This window comes from Octopus bimaculoides, chromosome Z (genome assembly GCF_046866305.1).
Source record: "Octopus bimaculoides isolate indiv1 chromosome Z, ASM4686630v1, whole genome shotgun sequence".
Lineage (NCBI taxonomy): Eukaryota > Metazoa > Mollusca > Cephalopoda > Octopoda > Octopodidae > Octopus > Octopus bimaculoides.
The window spans coordinates 10,687,616-10,705,367 of NC_142944.1; the positions used below are offsets into that span (position 1 = coordinate 10,687,616).

At 41.5% G+C, this 17,752-nt stretch overlaps 1 protein-coding gene across 1 annotated transcript in view; it reads right to left on the minus strand.

Annotated features, from left to right (window-relative positions):
- LOC106873611 (sn-1-specific diacylglycerol lipase ABHD11) overlaps nucleotides 1-17,752 on the minus strand; it is a 229,817-nt gene that overhangs the window by 119,619 nt on the left and 92,446 nt on the right. The window lies entirely within an intron of this gene.

The following is a 17,752-nucleotide window of genomic DNA, read 5'->3' on the forward strand; positions in this document are numbered from 1 at the left end:
TATCATCATTGCTATTGCATTTTATCATTCCCATCACTATCATCATCATCATCATCATTATCATCATCATCATCATCATCATCATCACGTCATCTTTGTTATTGCGTTTTAACATTGCCATTGTCATCATCATCATCGTCATCATCGGCTTCATCAGCACTATTCTCAAACATCATTATTCACTATTCATCACTCCTAGACAGATAAAAACCCATTGTCATTTCAGTTTTTCTCTCCCAGGCTAAGAACAGTAAATTAGAAAATTTTTTTCCCTCGTAATCATCACCATTATAATCAACACTTTAATTAACAATGATAGTGGATTAGCAAAATCATTGTAAGGCAGAAGGGAAAAAAAAATACTAATAATAATTATCTTGTAATATTAAGTTAGAGCTCTTTTGTTCTGAGTTCAAACCCCACCAGTGCCACCATGCTTTTCATCATTCCAAGGACATTATGCTTTTTCTTCTTTCATTATTTCATTCTAGAGTAAAGTACTTGAGTTGATTTAAATAACTATGCCTTCCCTCCAAAATGATGATGATGATGATGATGATGATGATGATGATGAATAGCAAGAAAATCCTTTCAATGGCACATATCCAAAGAGACCGAATAATGCCGATGTTGACAAAGCCATTACCCATCAATGGCTTCTGGCTTCTGGCTTCTGGCTTCTGGCTTAAAATCAGAAACAGAAGGGTTTAATCATAGCAGCCTAAGGAAATACCAGGCCAACATATTAAAGAATGTTAGCTTCCCAACATGTCATGTATGTCAACAACAAAATGAGACCATTGATCATGTTGTCTCCATGTACTTACAGAATATCTCAACAGGCATGATAGAGCTGCACAAAATATTCACTGGGTAATTTGCAAAAACCTGGACCTACCCCATTATAAAAATTGTTAAGAACACAAACCACCTCCAGTGCTTGAGAATGGTCACATCTCACTCCTCTGGAAATTCACCGTTCAAAGTGACAGAAAGATAGATGCAAACAGGCCAGACATCATATTGAAGGACTTCAGCCAAAAATCATGCCTCCTCATTGATATGACTGTCTCAATCGACATAAATGTATCAGTCAAGATCTACCAAAAACTGATCAAGTATAAAGATTTTGAAATAGAAATTAGCAAAATGTGGAACCTGAAGACTAAAATAATACCTGTTGTCATAAGAATGATAGCAAAAGGGGCTGATTGCTACCTAGCTCAGATACCAGGAAATCCCAAAACGGCAGAAATGTTTTTAAAAATGCTTGTGGGAACTGTCCATATACTGTGTACATTATTATTATAATTGTTATTATCATTATTATTATTATTATTAGTGGTCTGTGGAGTACTCAGCCACTTGTGAGTTAATTTTATCCTGGTGTGGTAATGAAAAGTTAAAGTGACATCCAATATTTGCTGTAGTTACTTGTCTTTGATTTACCATTGTGTCTATGTATCAACTTTTCTTTCGATCTATGTATCTACTGTCTCTCTCACTTTCTCTCTTACTTCCTCTCTGTCTTCCTCTCCCTCGCTTTGCCACTCACCTCTTCCTTTGAAGTAAGTGTGACACACACCACAGGTACATACATACAACAAGAACAAGTTGGCATATTAATATTATTGATAATGGTGCTACTCAACCTGAAGAAAATTCTCACTGGGCCCCACCTGCAAGGTCATGCACTGTTTATCTTGATATGAGATCACCATGTCACCCACATATGGTTGTGATGCATGTGCCTGGTGTACCCTTATCAGACAGGTAGTCATGATGGGTATATTGGGCTTCGTATATTTTACCCCAGTCTCACTTTGATGGCATGCACTGCTCTCTCACTCAATAATAATAATAATAATAATAATAATAATAATAATAATAATAATAATAATAATAATAATAATAATAATAATAATAATAACCCATGTGCCTAAATTGGAAAATAACATTATCACGACAATCAACACCACCACAACAACAATAATCAAGGGTGTTAAACCCCACCACTACTATTATATTATCTACACCACTGCCCCATCCCCATCTCCTATATCATCAGAATCATTACCACCACCACCACCACCACCACCACCACCATCACCCATCATCTCCAGCTACTTCAATTCCTTTAATGACATTGCCTACAGCAACAAATAAAAGCCTCAATGTGGTTGTTGAAATAGCAGGCAAATCTCCCTCAAATAACACTCAAATGTTTTAAGTGTGAGCCATTGAGAGTCTCTCCACAGTGTCCAAACCTGCTAGAAATAGCAGTAGAATCAAATAACACTCAACTGTTTGAAGTATGAACTAATGGGTGTCTTTCTATAGTGGTTAAACCTGCCAGAAATAGCAGCAAAATCTCGACCAAATCACATCTTGAACCCATGCAGAGTCTCTTCATGGTAGCTAGATCTGATAGAATTAGCAACCAAATCTCCCTCATATCATACCTTCATATCATACCTGTATATGAGCCAATGGGGAGTCACTATATGGAATCTAGAAGTGATTAAAAATAACGATTTTGTTTTTGTTTTTAAGATCATTATGTATGTTTGATGAAGTAATTTGGCTGTTCTTTCTACCAGGGTGAATGAATGTGTAATGACTCACTTACCCCTAGTTAGAGAATGTAGTCTGGAGAATGCTTACATATAAATTTTTGAGCGAGGTTGTTGCCAGTGCCGCTGGACTGGCTCCTGTGCAGGTGGCACGTAAAACACACCACTTGAGCATGGCTGTTACCAGTACTGCCTGACCGGCCCTCGTGCCAGTGGCATGTAAAAGCACCCACTACACTCTCGGAGTGGTTGGTGTTAGGAAGGGCATCCAGCTGTAGAAACTCTGCCAAATCAGATTGGAGCCTGGTGTAGCCATCTGGTTCACCAGTCCTCAGTCAAATCGTCCAACCCATGCTAGCATGGAAAGCAGATGTTAAACAATAATGATGATGAAATTCAAATTAATTCAAACTAATTCCAGACTTTAAATTGAGAAATATGATTTTAAAAAAGGGTTAACTCCATTTGTTAGCATATTTCTTTTAGAATGCATCGTTTTTTTTTTTTTTCAATTAATTTGCTAAAATAATGAAGAATTTAGAAAAATAACTTCATTATTAAGTTGGTGTTAGAAAAATAAATTACGATGGGATTTTGATAAAAGGTGTTAATTTAGATCACTTTAACCCTTTTGTTACCATATTTCTGTTGAGATACACTGTTTTTGTTTCAATCAGTTTTGAAAATAAGGAAGAATTTAAGATAATTTTGTCATTATTAAGCTGGTATTTAGAACATAAATAAACACAAAATTCCGATGGAAGGTTTCAATTTGGATCACTTTAACCCTTTTGTTACCATATTTCTGTTGAGATTCACTGTTTTTGTTTCAATCAATTTTGAAAATAATGGAGAATTTAGTACAATAATTTTGTCATTATCAAGCTGGTGTTCTTTACATAAATTAACATGGAATTAAAACTTTGATGGAAGGTTTTAATTTACAAGATGCTTTCCAGAAGTTTACAGACTATTTCAGAAGAGGCAGTTATAACTGTCCTAGATTATTGTAATATTAGTATATCATTACTATATATATCTAACTAGCTGAATGGCCTGGCATTGCCCGGGTTACTATTGTTTTTATTCAGATTAGTAAACAATAAATATAAAGATATCATCATCATCATCATCGTTTAACGTCCGCTTTCCATGCTAGCATGGGTTGGACGATTTGACTGAGGACTGGTGAAACCAGATGGCTACACCAGGCTCCAATCTGATTTGGCAGAGTTTCTACAGCTGGATGCCCTTCCTAACGCCAACCACTCAGAGAGTGTAGTGGGTGCTTTTACATGTCACCCGCACGAAGGCCAGTCAGGCAGTACTGGCAACATTCTCATAATTATTTCAAAATATCTATATTTTATTTTAAAATATCCAAATTGTAATAATAGAATATCGAACTGAAAAATCTGTCAATGTTGAAGCACCTCAGGGTAAACAATATTCATTGTGTAATGTTTTGTTGGTGCTAGAATGAATAAAATGTTGCTGCTTTCAAGATTTGAGCAAGCAACATAGGGTTGACTGTAGTAGAGGGATCAAGTCCAGCTACCTTGAGGGATTGACCCTGAGATTTGTTAATTGAAATATCAAAACTTAGTTTGACTGGGAACTGAAGCGTCTTAAATTCAAATGGAACATCTGTAGGTATGAGAGGAATTTTTGGAATAAAGATATTTTCTCCTTTGTGACTACAAGTTCTGATTGTTACCTGTAGGACATGGAGCTTCATGGAAGTAACAATTAAGAGAGGTCCATTACACAGGTAAGATGGGTCAAGATTCCTAAGCAACATAAAGGGAGCACCCAGTTTTAGTGTCAAGTTATGCGGTGGCATCCCAGTGGGTTTAAGTCATCATCATCATCATCATCATCATCATTTAACATCTGTTGTCCATGGTTTGGACAGTTTGACTAGGTTGACACGCTGGAAGGCTGCACCAGACTCCAGTCTGATCTAGCATGGTTTTCTACAGCTGGATACCCTTCCTAACACCAACCACTTTGAAAGTGTAATGGGTGCTTTTACGTGCCATTTATATAACACCGATATCTGTCACGACTGTAATTTCGCTTGGTTTCATGGGTCTTCTTCTCAAGCATGACATGATGTCAAAGGTCTTGGTCATTGCCTCTGTGAGGCCCAACGCATGAGCCAGGTAGAAGTCTTAAACCTAATGACAGGTTAAACCTGCAATCCAAAAGTTTAGATGTAGTCCATTCAATGGATTGTTGCACAGTTTCCACTTACTCAAACTTGAGATGATCGAAGGCTACAGTGGAAAGCAATCATCCAAAAATAACATATGGCGGGATTGAAACCAGAACGCCATGACTGTGAAACAAACTTCTGAGCCACACAGCCATATCATTCTTGAATTCTTGAGTCAAAAAATGCCAACAAAAGCAGAGAATTTCTTCCATTTTTCTCTTCATACAGACAAAAGAAATTGTTTGCGATATTTGGTCATAAAAGAATAAATATGCTACGATTCCAATTTTTTCTTTTACTGACATTTTAAAATTATTTTCCCTTCACTTCACACCATAGTTATCACCATCATCATCATCATTATCATCAGCAGGGGCAGCACCACCAATGCACCGCCACCTCTATCATTATCATCACCATCATCATCATCATCATCATCATTGTCCCCGCTGCCACCACCATTAGCTACTGTTACTACTTCCATCACCATCAGCTCATCATAATCATCTTCATCATCCCTGTCACCTCTGCCACCACCACCACCATCATCATCCTCACCAACCACCACCACCATCACCACCATCCTCATCATCCTCATCATTATTATCATCATCACAGTCGTCATCCTAAACAGCATAGCATATAACCAAAAACCAAAAACCAAAAAAAAAAATAATAAAAAAAACATTTCTTTTTCTTTTTTGTGAAGACAAATTCTTGATTAACATTCCTAATTATCTTAGATATGCAATTCCTTCTGGAAAGATTAATCATTATATGTCTTTCTTTTTATACATTTACTTTTTTTATACATTTACTTTTTTTTATAACATTTTATTTATTTATTTCACCTGGAATTAATCTGAATAATATTAGGATTTTATTTTATTTTATTATTTTTTTTTTTACTATGCACTAACTATGTCATTATTCTTGAGTTCTGCCAACTTTGATTCTTATCCTCTCAGGTTTTCGGATAAATCCTTTACTCAAACCAATAAATCAAGAACAGTTAGCACCTAGCATTGACATTATCATAGTAAAGAATAAATTTCACACCTCACCCTAAACCCATTCACCACACTTACTGAAACATCTTTTTATTTGATTTTTTTTCATTATTTTACTGCTCAAAAGTATTTTAAGAGTTTGAATTTTAATTCCAATTATTCTGGTTAGAGATTGTTGTCATTATTGTATTGTCCCTGTTGGGTTATTTATTTTATTGTTTATTTGTGAATATGTAATATATAAACTATCAACCAACCTACCTACATACTCCCCCCTACCTACCTACCAAATTATCTACATACCACCTATCTACCTATCTACCTACCTACCTACTTACCTACCTACCTACCAACCTACCTATCTACCTGCCTACCTACCTCCTTACCTACCTACCTACCTACCTACCCACCTATCTACCTACCTACCCACCCACCTACCTACCTACTTACCTACCTACCTACTTACCTACCTACCTACCTACCTACCTAACTAACTAACTACCAAACTACCTACCAACCTACCTACCTACCCACTAACCTACCTACCTACCTACTTACCTACCTACCTACCTACCTAACTAACTAACTACCAACCTACCTACCTACCTACCTAACTAACTAACTAACTAACTACCAAGTCCCATCTTCGTTGAGCCCTGTGTGGCTAATAAAAGAAATGTAACTACCAACCTACCTACCAACCTACCTACCTACCTACCTACCCACTCACCTACCTACCTACTTACCTACCTACCTACCTAACTAACTAACTAACTAACTAACTACCAACCTACCTACCAACCTACTTACCTACCTACCTACCTATCTACTTACCTACCTACCTACCTACCTACCCACCTACTTAGCTACCAAATTACCAAAATACCTACCTACCTACTACCAATCTACCTACCTATTAATGTATATCCACCCACCTGCTCAGTCATCTACCTATCAAACTATCTACCTACATAATTACCTACCTACCTACCTACCTACCTACCTACTTACTTACCAACCTACCTATCTATCTATCTATCTGTTTATCTACCTTTTTTCTTCCCCCTCCCAAAAAGAAAAGCTCTACATTGTATTTGTCCCATCTTCGTTGAGCCCTGTGTGGCTAATAAAAGAAATGTATCTACCTACCTACTTACCTATCAATCTACCTCTGTCTATCTATCAAATTACATATCTACAAACCAACTTACCTACCTACCTAAATACATAGTTACCTGCTTACCTACTCCCTAATTTACCTACCTACCTACCTACCTACCCACCTACCCACCTATCTACCTACCTACCCACTCACCTACCTACCTACCTACTTACTTACTTACCTACCTACCTACCTAACTAACTAACTAACTACCAACCTACCTACCAACCTACTTACCTACCTACCTACCTATCTACTTACCTACCTACCTACCTACCTACCCACCTATTTAGCTACCAAATTACCAAAATACCTACCTACCTGTTATGTTTCCCTCGGATGACTCGCAGAGATAACACAACGAGTTATACAATTTAATTATTACATTTATTGTTCAATTACATACAAAGAACGCACTCACCCAATGTTCGTTATGAATAAACAAAAGTCATGTCCGCCATATATATATCAATGACATTTTACTACGACAGTCTCACAAGACAACAACAATGAAACAATGAACTCAGACGAACCACATGACACACGGAACGTCAGACGAATTACATATCTAACAGTCCATATAACACTACCTACTACCAATCTACCTACCTATTAATGTATATCCACCCACCTGCTCAGCCATCTACCTATCAAACTATCTACCTACATAATTACCTACCTACCTACCTACCCACCTACCTACCTACCTACTTACCAACCTACCTATCTATCTATCTATCTATCTATCTATCTATCTATCTATTTATCTATATGCCTCGAAATGGAGGAGGCAAATATATTAGAAGTTGCTACTGCAGAGGAGAAAAACTGGGAAGGAGGAAAAAAAGTCGAAGTCCTCCTCCACATCACTGAAGAGGAGTGCCAAAAGATCCCCACACACATCCAACTGGCAAAGGACCACAAGTTATATGTAGTGGTGGAAGGAAGGCGGCCACGTTGTTATGTATGCGGCAGCGAGGCACACCTCAAGGACAGTTGCCCAACCGCCGCCAACCAAAAAAAGCAACAAGGGCAACCACCAAAACCCGGAAAAAAAACCCTACTACCAACACCACCATCAACAATCAAAACAAGAGAAACACAAGCAACACTGGCAACTGAGAAGACAACAGCATCTGCAAAAACAACAAGTGAGGAAGCAGGGGAAAAGAAAGAAAATTCCAAGACTGTTTCCCCCTCCCCCACATCACACACACCTCACACAAATAACAAGCCATCAGCACCAACAAAAACAGCAACACAACCACTCACACAAGCACACACAGACGCTCACAATTTGCCCCTACCCCCTTCCGATTCCTCAGAACCTTCGTCGGAAGATGAAACTAATGAGGAATGGCAAATAGCCCAGAAAGGAAGGAGGAAGAGGAGCAACAAAAGAAAAGCAAACACAAACAAAGCAGGGAGATACACAACTCCCGAAAACACTCCAGACACCAACACAAGCACACACAACTACAACACAAGCAACAAAACCCCAAAAGCAAGTACACACACAATGCTCACTGCCATCAACACAAAAAACTCAGAGTTGATGGAATACATCAACACAAAAACAAACATAACAAACGAAGACATAAAAACCAGCAACCACCCATACACAACACCGCCAGGACACATCAAAATACTACACATAACACCAACCCTGCACCACACACTAAAATCTATTTTTCCAAAGGCAGTTGGCAAATGCCAAAAATACCTGGCGAAAAAACTATATAGTGATCTCCTCGAAGAAAACCCGAAGGAGGAGACACAAAAACTCTCAAACGGTAAGTGACTCTCTTTATAAAACTTTAACACTCAAATCAAAATGATGCTCAAGATTGGTTGTGTAAATGCGCGTGGCTTGGGGTCCCCTTGGAAACAAGGGTACCTCCTAAATGACATAAAGTCACATAAACTAGAAATCATAGCCATAAGCGAGACCAGACTCCATGATCCGCGGGCCCTATCGTCCATGTTTGGCAGACAGTTTAACATTTATTTTTCTCCCTGTCTGCCGAGAATGGGCGGTAGTGGCACGGCGGTACTCTTTCGCAAGAGTCTGGATCTCGAAGTAAAGACAGTATTCATAGACCCGGAGGGTAGATTGGTTGTTCTGGATGTCGATGGCAGCGATGGGTGTGCTTTTCGACTCATATCAGTATACGCACCACCTTTAACAGGTAGGCCGGATTTCTTTCGACGTCTAGAAGTATTCCTAGGAACGTCTCGTCCTTTACTTTTAGTGGGGGATTGGAATGCTACCTTGGACACGCATCTAGACTATGTGGGCAGAGATAGGAATAGACGGGGATGCAAATGCCTCAAAGACCTGCTCAGACGCTTTCAACTGTCTGACAGGTACCGACTCGATTACCCGAATGCGCCAATGTGGACATGGACAAACCGCATCGGGTCGTCGAGATCGTATCTAGATAGAATACTGTGTAGGAGAGTAGATAGAGATAGCATAGGGTGTCCACAATTTCACATAGTCAGCTACACGGATCACAAACTTGTGACGTGTACGCTAGACTTAGACAAGACACATAGGCAGGGCTCCGGTTACTGGAAACTAAACGCGTCTTTCCCGTCGAGACCAGTTTTCAGAGACCGGATTAGCACGTTAGTAAAGAGGGCTTTGACAGGAGCCATCATCAATAACAAATGGTGGTTTGCCCTCAAGAGAGCAATAAAAGCAGAAGCGGTTAGGTATAGCAAAGCACTAGCCATAGACAGAAACAGAGTAGAGGGTGAACTAGTTAAGAAGCTAGAAGAGGCAATTAGAAGTGGCATCGCATCCGACGTTTTGGCGGCGAGGTTGGCCCTTGACCAACACTTCAACGCCAAACACGAAGGGTGCGTTGTCAGGGCTAGGATGCGTGCTCTAAGAAACGAAGGTGTTGGAGCCGCACGAGAGGCCCGGGTGGCGGAGGCGCAACAGGGCAACAAAGCCACCATTCGGTCTCTGGTGGATGAACAGGGGCGCGAACTTCTCGAGCCAAGCAAAATGTGTGAGGCCTTTCAGCGGCACTTTGCTCGACTGTTTGGGACGAATGGCGAGCGAGAACGCAGGGTGGACTTCAGTGCCTACCTGCACAGCCTGCCACGACTCTCGGCAAGAGAGGCGGAGTGCTGCGAAGGTGCCATCACGGCGGCGGAAGTGAGGGACGCGATGGCGGGATGCTCGAGGGACAAATCTCCGGGTTTGGATGGTCTGCCCTACGAGCTTTACAACTGTAAGCCAGACTTGTTTGGAGACGTCTTGGTGGCGGTGTACTGCAACTGGCAGCAAAACGGGAGCATTCCCGGTTTTGTGAGTCGAGGAGCCGTAACGCTGCTGAAGAAAGATCCAAACAAGGGGGACGTCATAGATAACTTTAGGCCCATCACTCTGCTCAATGCAGACTTGAAAATTTTGGCCAAGGTGTTAGCCAAGCGGTTGGCGCTTGTCATCGAGAAACTGATCGGCAAGGCGCAAACGTGCGCGGTGCCGGGCAGGAGCATCCATGACAACCTCCATCTGATGCGCTACATCATAGAGAGGGTAGTTAAGGAACCTGGCATGGGTGGGGCCCTGATCAATTTAGATCAATCGAAAGCTTTCGATAGGGTAGACCATCAATACTTGGAGGCTGTCCTCATAGCAGCCGGCTTCGGTCCCATTTTCCGCGGCTGGATGGCTGCCTTGTACAGAGGCATCCGTTCGGTAGTTCGCGTCAATGGGCATCTATCAAGACCCTTCGACATTGCACGTTCGGTCCGTCAGGGATGCCCCCTCTCGTCGCTTCTGTACGTGTTGACTCTCGAGCCACTACTGCGGAAGCTGGCGACGCTGAGGGGCATCCCGCGAGAGTTGGGATGCGGGACGAGCGTGTCGGCATACGCGGACGACGTCACCGTCATAGTGTCTAGCCAAAAGCACATCGAGCTTGTCGGCGAGACACTGAGAGACTACGAAGCGGTAACGGGAGCGAAAATCAACCGGGATAAGTCAGTGGGCTTGCGGCTCGGCACCTGGAGAAGCAACCCCATGCCGTCAAGTAGCGCCTCCGTCGTGGGACGTTGGACTGACGGTCCGGTTGAGATGCTCGGGGTCTGGTTTGGTCCAGACCTCCAAACGGAGAAGAACTGGGACGAGACAACGAGAAGGGTGGCCACTCTAGCCCGGCAATGGGCCGAGAGGAAGCTTTCCCTGAAAGGTCGGGCGGAGGTGGCGAACACATACATCGCGTCCGTCATCTACTACCGCCTGACCGTCGTTCCTTGTCCCGACCCTACCATCACCAAACTGGAGCGCATCCTCTTCCGCTTCTTGTGGAAAGGAAGCGTTCCGATGGTTAGGCGATCCGTTTGCTGCCAACACCCGTTAAAAGGAGGACTGGGCATGCCGTGGTTGATGATGCGCAGACACGCGCTGAGACTGCGACATCTCCGGCTCTACGTAGACAGCGGTGAACAGGTGTGGTCACCGTTTGTGCGGCGCGCTTTCCCGCAGCTCGTCTCCATGACCGAACTGCAGTCATGGATCAAGAAGAGGCCGAGGAAGGGCGAATGGCACCGCGAGTGTCGCGCTGCTCTTCGGCAACTCCAACAACCCGGGTCAACCTTGAGCGACTGCATCACAACTAACGCATTCTATAGTGGATTAGTGGAGGGAAGGTACGACGACGATCTCGGGGCGAACCTGGGCGTCGACGAGGAATACCTGACCCGCCTGTTTAAGACGACCTTCGGACCGGGACCTATGGACAACTTCCAGAGATCCCTGGCCTGGCAGTGTTATCGAGAAGCACTACCCGTTCGGGATAAGCTCTACAGGCATGGCTCGAGAAACACGGGGCCGACCTGTCCGAGATGCCGGCAGAGCGACGAAACCGTTCTGCACGCACTCGTACAGTGTCCCACCATTTCCGAGCTGTGGGCTTACGTCGAACAACTGCTATCGCGTGTGGGACGAGTCGGTCTATCAGCCGAGTCTATCGTGAATATTGTCGCGCCTCCTTCCTTTAAACGGGAAGGAAGAGCTATTTTCATCGTACTTGTGGCTATGGCGAAAGAATGTGTATGGTGGACGCGTCTGAAAGGTCTAGAGACAAAGACTTTCCTCTCTGGGCAATCTCTCATCAACTTCTTCAAGTATCACCTGAAGAGGAAGGTGAGAGTAGAAAGGGAAGTCTTGTCTAGTGAATGCTTCAAAAAAAGATGGGTGAATGTAGCAAGGATGGCACGTGTGAACGACGGAGCCATCTTGAGCATAACCCTATGAACAGGAAAAAAAAATAAAACAAAAAGGCAAAAGAGAGTCACTTACTGTTATAGTTTCTTCAATGAGAATATTGACCAAGGTTACCGTGGTCTTTTCCGTAGGCTTTTCCTTCCACGGCTAAACCTAAACTGTCCTCCCCTCTTTTTACACGAGAACATTACTGTGTGATACACGGTCCCTATTGATCGGCCTTTCCTTTTCTTTTTTTTTTCGATCCCTTTTGATCGAACTGCCCCTTTTTCCCTTCCTACGATCCCTTTTGCTCGACACCACCACTTTTTTTTTTTTCCTTCCTTCCCCCTCCCAAAAAGAAAAGCTCTACATTGTATTTGTCCCATCTTCGTTGAGCCCTGTGTGGCTAATAAAAGAAATGTATCTACCTACCTACTTACCTATCAATCTACCTCTGTCTATCTATCAAATTACATATCTACAAACCAACTTACCTACCTACCTAAATACATAGTTACCTGCTTACCTACTTCCTAATTTACCTACCTACCTATCTACTGACTTATCTATCCACCTATCAAACCATCCACCTACCAAATTACCTACCTACTCACTAACTACCTACTAATAAATGGTGGCTAAAACATGAAGAGACAAACAACACTGTTGGAATGTGACTTTTGTTTACAAATATCACTCAACATGTCAAGAGAGGCCAAGAAAACTGAGCGTAACGTTCACAGCACAGTCGACTGCAATGCAAATAGCACCATCTGCATGCTTCCATTTATAATCAGCAAAACACATGTGGAGATGGAGACATGGGAAATATGGCCATCGTCATAGAAACTTACATTCACACACACACACCACACACACATACACATGCATTCATAGATACATGATGATTGCTACATCTTGACAGATGATAGTATTCAGATCAAGTTTATGATTTTATTATACCTTTCTCCCAGCCTCCGTCCCTTCCTTCTTCTAATCAATCTCAGAGAACCAGCGAGAGCATAAAGGGTCATAGTCACTATTCATTCCTCTCTGACTATCACCATCACCACCACCACCATCATCATCATCACTTAATGTCCACTTTTCCAAGCTTGCATGAAGTTGGATAGAAATTGTCTAGGTAGCTATTCCTTTGGCTGGATGCCCTTCCTGTCACCAATCCTCAATTGCTACCAAGTAAGTTAATATTTCCCCATGGCCACACATGTTTTTACCATGGAGGATTGGGAACAAAGATGCATCATTTGTAATGACAGCAGTTCTCATCTACAATCATCACAGGATGTCAAGGCAAGGGCACACACAAGGGTACACATATTATGGGTACCAACTGGTATGTTTTTGACCCCATACTGAGGTCAACTTGTTCAGTTAAAACTCTTCAAGGTGGTGCCCCAGCATGGCCACAGTCCAACGACTGAAACAAGAGGTAAAAGATAAAAGAATACTAATCAAGTTATTGGATCAAGATATTAAAACATTACTGGTTGAAATACATTGTATTGATAAAATGTGAAGGCACATGGCTCAGTAGTTAGAGCATCAGGCTTACAATCATGAGGTAGTGAGTTCAGTTTCCAGATTGGGCTGTGTGTTGTGTTCTTGAACAAGACACATTATTTCACATTGTTCCAGTTCACTCAGCTGTAGAAATTAATTGCAAGGTCACTGGTGCCAAGCTGTATCAGTCTTTGCATTTCCCTTGGATAACACCAGTGGTGTGGAGAAGGGAGGGTGGTATGCATGGGTGACTGCTGGTCTTCCATAAACAACCTTGCCCAGACTTGTGCCTTGGTGGGGAACTTTCTAGGTGCAATCCCATGGTCATTCATGACCAAAGGAGCTCTTTACATTTTACCCTATATACATATAATGGCGTGAAGAGGGGAGGCTGGAATACATGGGTGACTACTGGTCTTCCATTAACAACCTTGACCAGGCTTGTACCTTGGAGGGGAAATTTCTTGAGGCAATCCCATGGTGATTCATGACTGAAGGGGGTCCTCTCTCATTCTTTCTCTCATTGGTACAATATTCTGCCCTGATATTGGTGCAACTTCAATGTTACCTTTCAATCTTACAAAGTTTTCCTCTTTTATCACAGCCAGAACCTTACCATATTTTCATACAAGAAAAAAAGCATGTTATAAAAAAGGGGCATGTTATGAAAAAGGGGCATGTTATGAAAAAGGGGCATGTTATGAAAAAGGGGCATGTTATGAAAAAGAGTACATGTCTTTTACCTTTTACTTTTTATTTGTTTCAATCATTGGATTGTAGCCATGCTGGGACACCACCTTGAAGAATTTTTAGTCAAACACACTGACCCCAATTCTTATTTTTGCTTTTTGTTGTTGTTTTCTTTTAACCTGGTACTTATTATTGGTCTCCTTTGCCAAACCACTAAGCTACGGGGTCATTAAACACACCAACACTAGTTGTCAAGTGGTTGTAGGGGACAAACAGACACACACACACACACACACACACACACACATACACACACACACACAAACACACACACAAACACACACACACACACACACACACATGTATTCTCTATCCATACCTTATTTTTTAATACAAAGTATGACAGAACAAAAGAGGTGACATAAGATATCCTACAGCCATTACTGATCAGATTGCCAAATTGCAGTCTATAAATAAATGCAAGAATAAAGTTCTTCATCTTCATCAGAGTGAAAAACAAGATTGTAAAATATAAACAAAAAGAAGGAAAAGGAAAGAAAAACATGGCTTAAACAAATAGTTTAGAAGCCCAATATGGTAAGAGCAAATAATTTACCATCAGGGGCTACAAGGTCGGTAGGTAAAAGAGTGAGCTAGTAATGGTCAAGGGAATACTGCAATTTATCAATGAGTAGGTGCAATTAGAAGGTTGGGGGTCAGGATGTTTAAAAAAAGGAGTTATCAAGAAACTATATAAAAGGAAAATACTAACTTGATTATCAAAGGGTAATACCTATGCTAACGGAGTAAACTCAAGTAAAAGTAAACAATTATTGTAGGGGACTAGAGAAAAAATTTACTCACAGAAATCAATGCCAAGAGTCCCATCTATGGTCAACAATGGTGCAGGTCTAAGTCCAGTGGTCTCTACAATTGGTCAGTTACAATTTGAACTGAGGTCGCAAGTTAAAACCGTTACAAAAGATTTGTTTATAAAATAAACAAGAAAAGAAAAAAGATACGGGGGATAAGTCAATGAATAGGTAGTGTGGGGGCCAATCGATGTGTTGGTTAAGCTGTGGCCTTCTCCATTTTCTAATTATTTGCATTGGTTCCTGATAAACTCTTGTTTATACTGTAGCCATCTGCACTCTATGTGTATGGTGTGCCTGCACACCAATGCCCAGGGATAATTCAGATAACGGATACCAATAGTATATACAAATATTTCATCCCTTAGTCGGTTACTATAACCGCTAACTCTGATTATATACATATATATACATATTATTAATGATATCATCATCATCATCGTTTAACGTCCGCTTTCCATGCTAGCATGGGTTGGACGATTTGACTGAGGACTGGTGAACCAGATGGATGCACCAGGCTCCAATCTGATCTGGATGCCCTTCCTAACGCCAACCACTCCGAGAGTGTAGTGGGTGCTTTTACGTGCCACCGGCACGAGGGCCAGTCATGTGGTACTGGCAACAGCCATGCTCAAAATGGTGTTTTTAACATGCCACCTGCACAGGAGCCAGTCCAGTGGCACTGGCAACGACCTCGCTCAAATAATTTTCTAACGTGCCACCGGCACAAGTGCCACTAGGCAACGCTGGTAACGATCACACTCAAATGGTGCTATTTACGTGCCACTAGCACGGAAGTCAGACAGCTGCTTTGACAATGATCCAGCTCGGACAGTGCTGTTAGTGCACCACTGGCACAGATGCCAGTCATTGAATATGGTTCATCGAATATGGTTCATCGAATATGGTTCATCGAATATGGTTCAATTACGATTTCAAATTCACATGCCTCAACAGGTCTTCGCAAGCAGAGTTTAGTGCCCATTGAAGTAAAGATACGAATAAGTGAACTGGCTATATATACATACTATTAATAAAATTGCAAAAAACATCACAAAAACAAGAATGAGAAACTCTGAGTAACAGTTTATGAGATGTTTTTGCAGCTTTATTAATTTGAGTACTATATTTTCCTACCTTGTTTCACATTTATGTGCTTACTCTGCCGTCCAAGCTTGTTTCTTCACATTTGACACCACAACCTCATTTAGGCTTAGCAGCCCTTCCTGTTTGCTTTCATGTCCTGAATTTGTCACCAATTTTGACCCTCCGCAAAATCCCAAATTTTATTTAATTAGCCTTGCAGGAGCAACTGTTTTATCAAAGGTGTATCTTGTCGTGAAATGCTCGAAATACGGATTAGAAAAACAGCCGACAACTGATGAAGAGTCATTCTTTGTGTTGTTTGTCTTGTTTCCATTTGTTTTGCAAAAAAAGTTCATATTCCATATCCTCATACTTCGTATTTTTCGTTGTTTACATTTTGTGATGTCCTGGGCCCATATATGGACTGGCTCTTGTGCGGGTAGCACATGAAATGCACCATTTTGAGCGTGGCCGTTACCAGTATCGCCTGACTGGCCTTCGTGCGGGTGACACGTAAAAGCACCCACTACACTCTCAGAGTGGTTGGCGTTAGGAAGGGCATCCAGCTGTAGAAACTCTGCCAAATCAGATTGGAGCCTGGTACAGCCATCTGGTTACCAGTCCTCAGTCAAATCGTCCCACTCATGCTAGCATGGAAAGCGGACGTTAAACGACGACGATGATGATGATGATGATATACATGTAAGTATGTATATATACGTATGTATATAAGCATATATATATATATATATTATTTATATTATATCACTTTTACACTTTTACACTTTTACTTGTTTCAGTCTTTTGACTGCGGCCATGCTGGAGCACCGCCTTTAGTCGAAGAAATCGACCCCAGGACTTATTCTTTGGAAGCCTAGTACTTATTCTATCGGTCTCTTTTGCCGAACCACTAAGTTACGGGGACATAAACACACCAGCATCGGTTGTCAAGCGATGTTGGGGGGACAAACACAGACATACAAACACACACATACACATATATATACACATATACGACGGGCTTCTTTCAGTTTCCGTCTACCAAATCCACTCACAAGGCATTGGTCGGCCCGAGGCTATAGTAGAAGGCACTTGCCCAAGATGCCACGCAGTGGGACTGAACCCGGGACCATGTGGTTGGTAAGCATATATAAATATATAAGGTTTTTAAACTTTTAAATTTTCATATTCAAAAGAGACAGAGACTTCAAATTCGATATATAAATATAAACTGTGAGAACGACCCTTAAGGAATCTAATTAATGATCTCCTAAGGTAAGTTCTTATGCTATATTGGTAACGGTTGCTACATCCTCTGGGAAAATTATTATATATATATATATATATATATATATTTCTTCACATTTTGTTGTTGCTGCTGTTGTCGTCA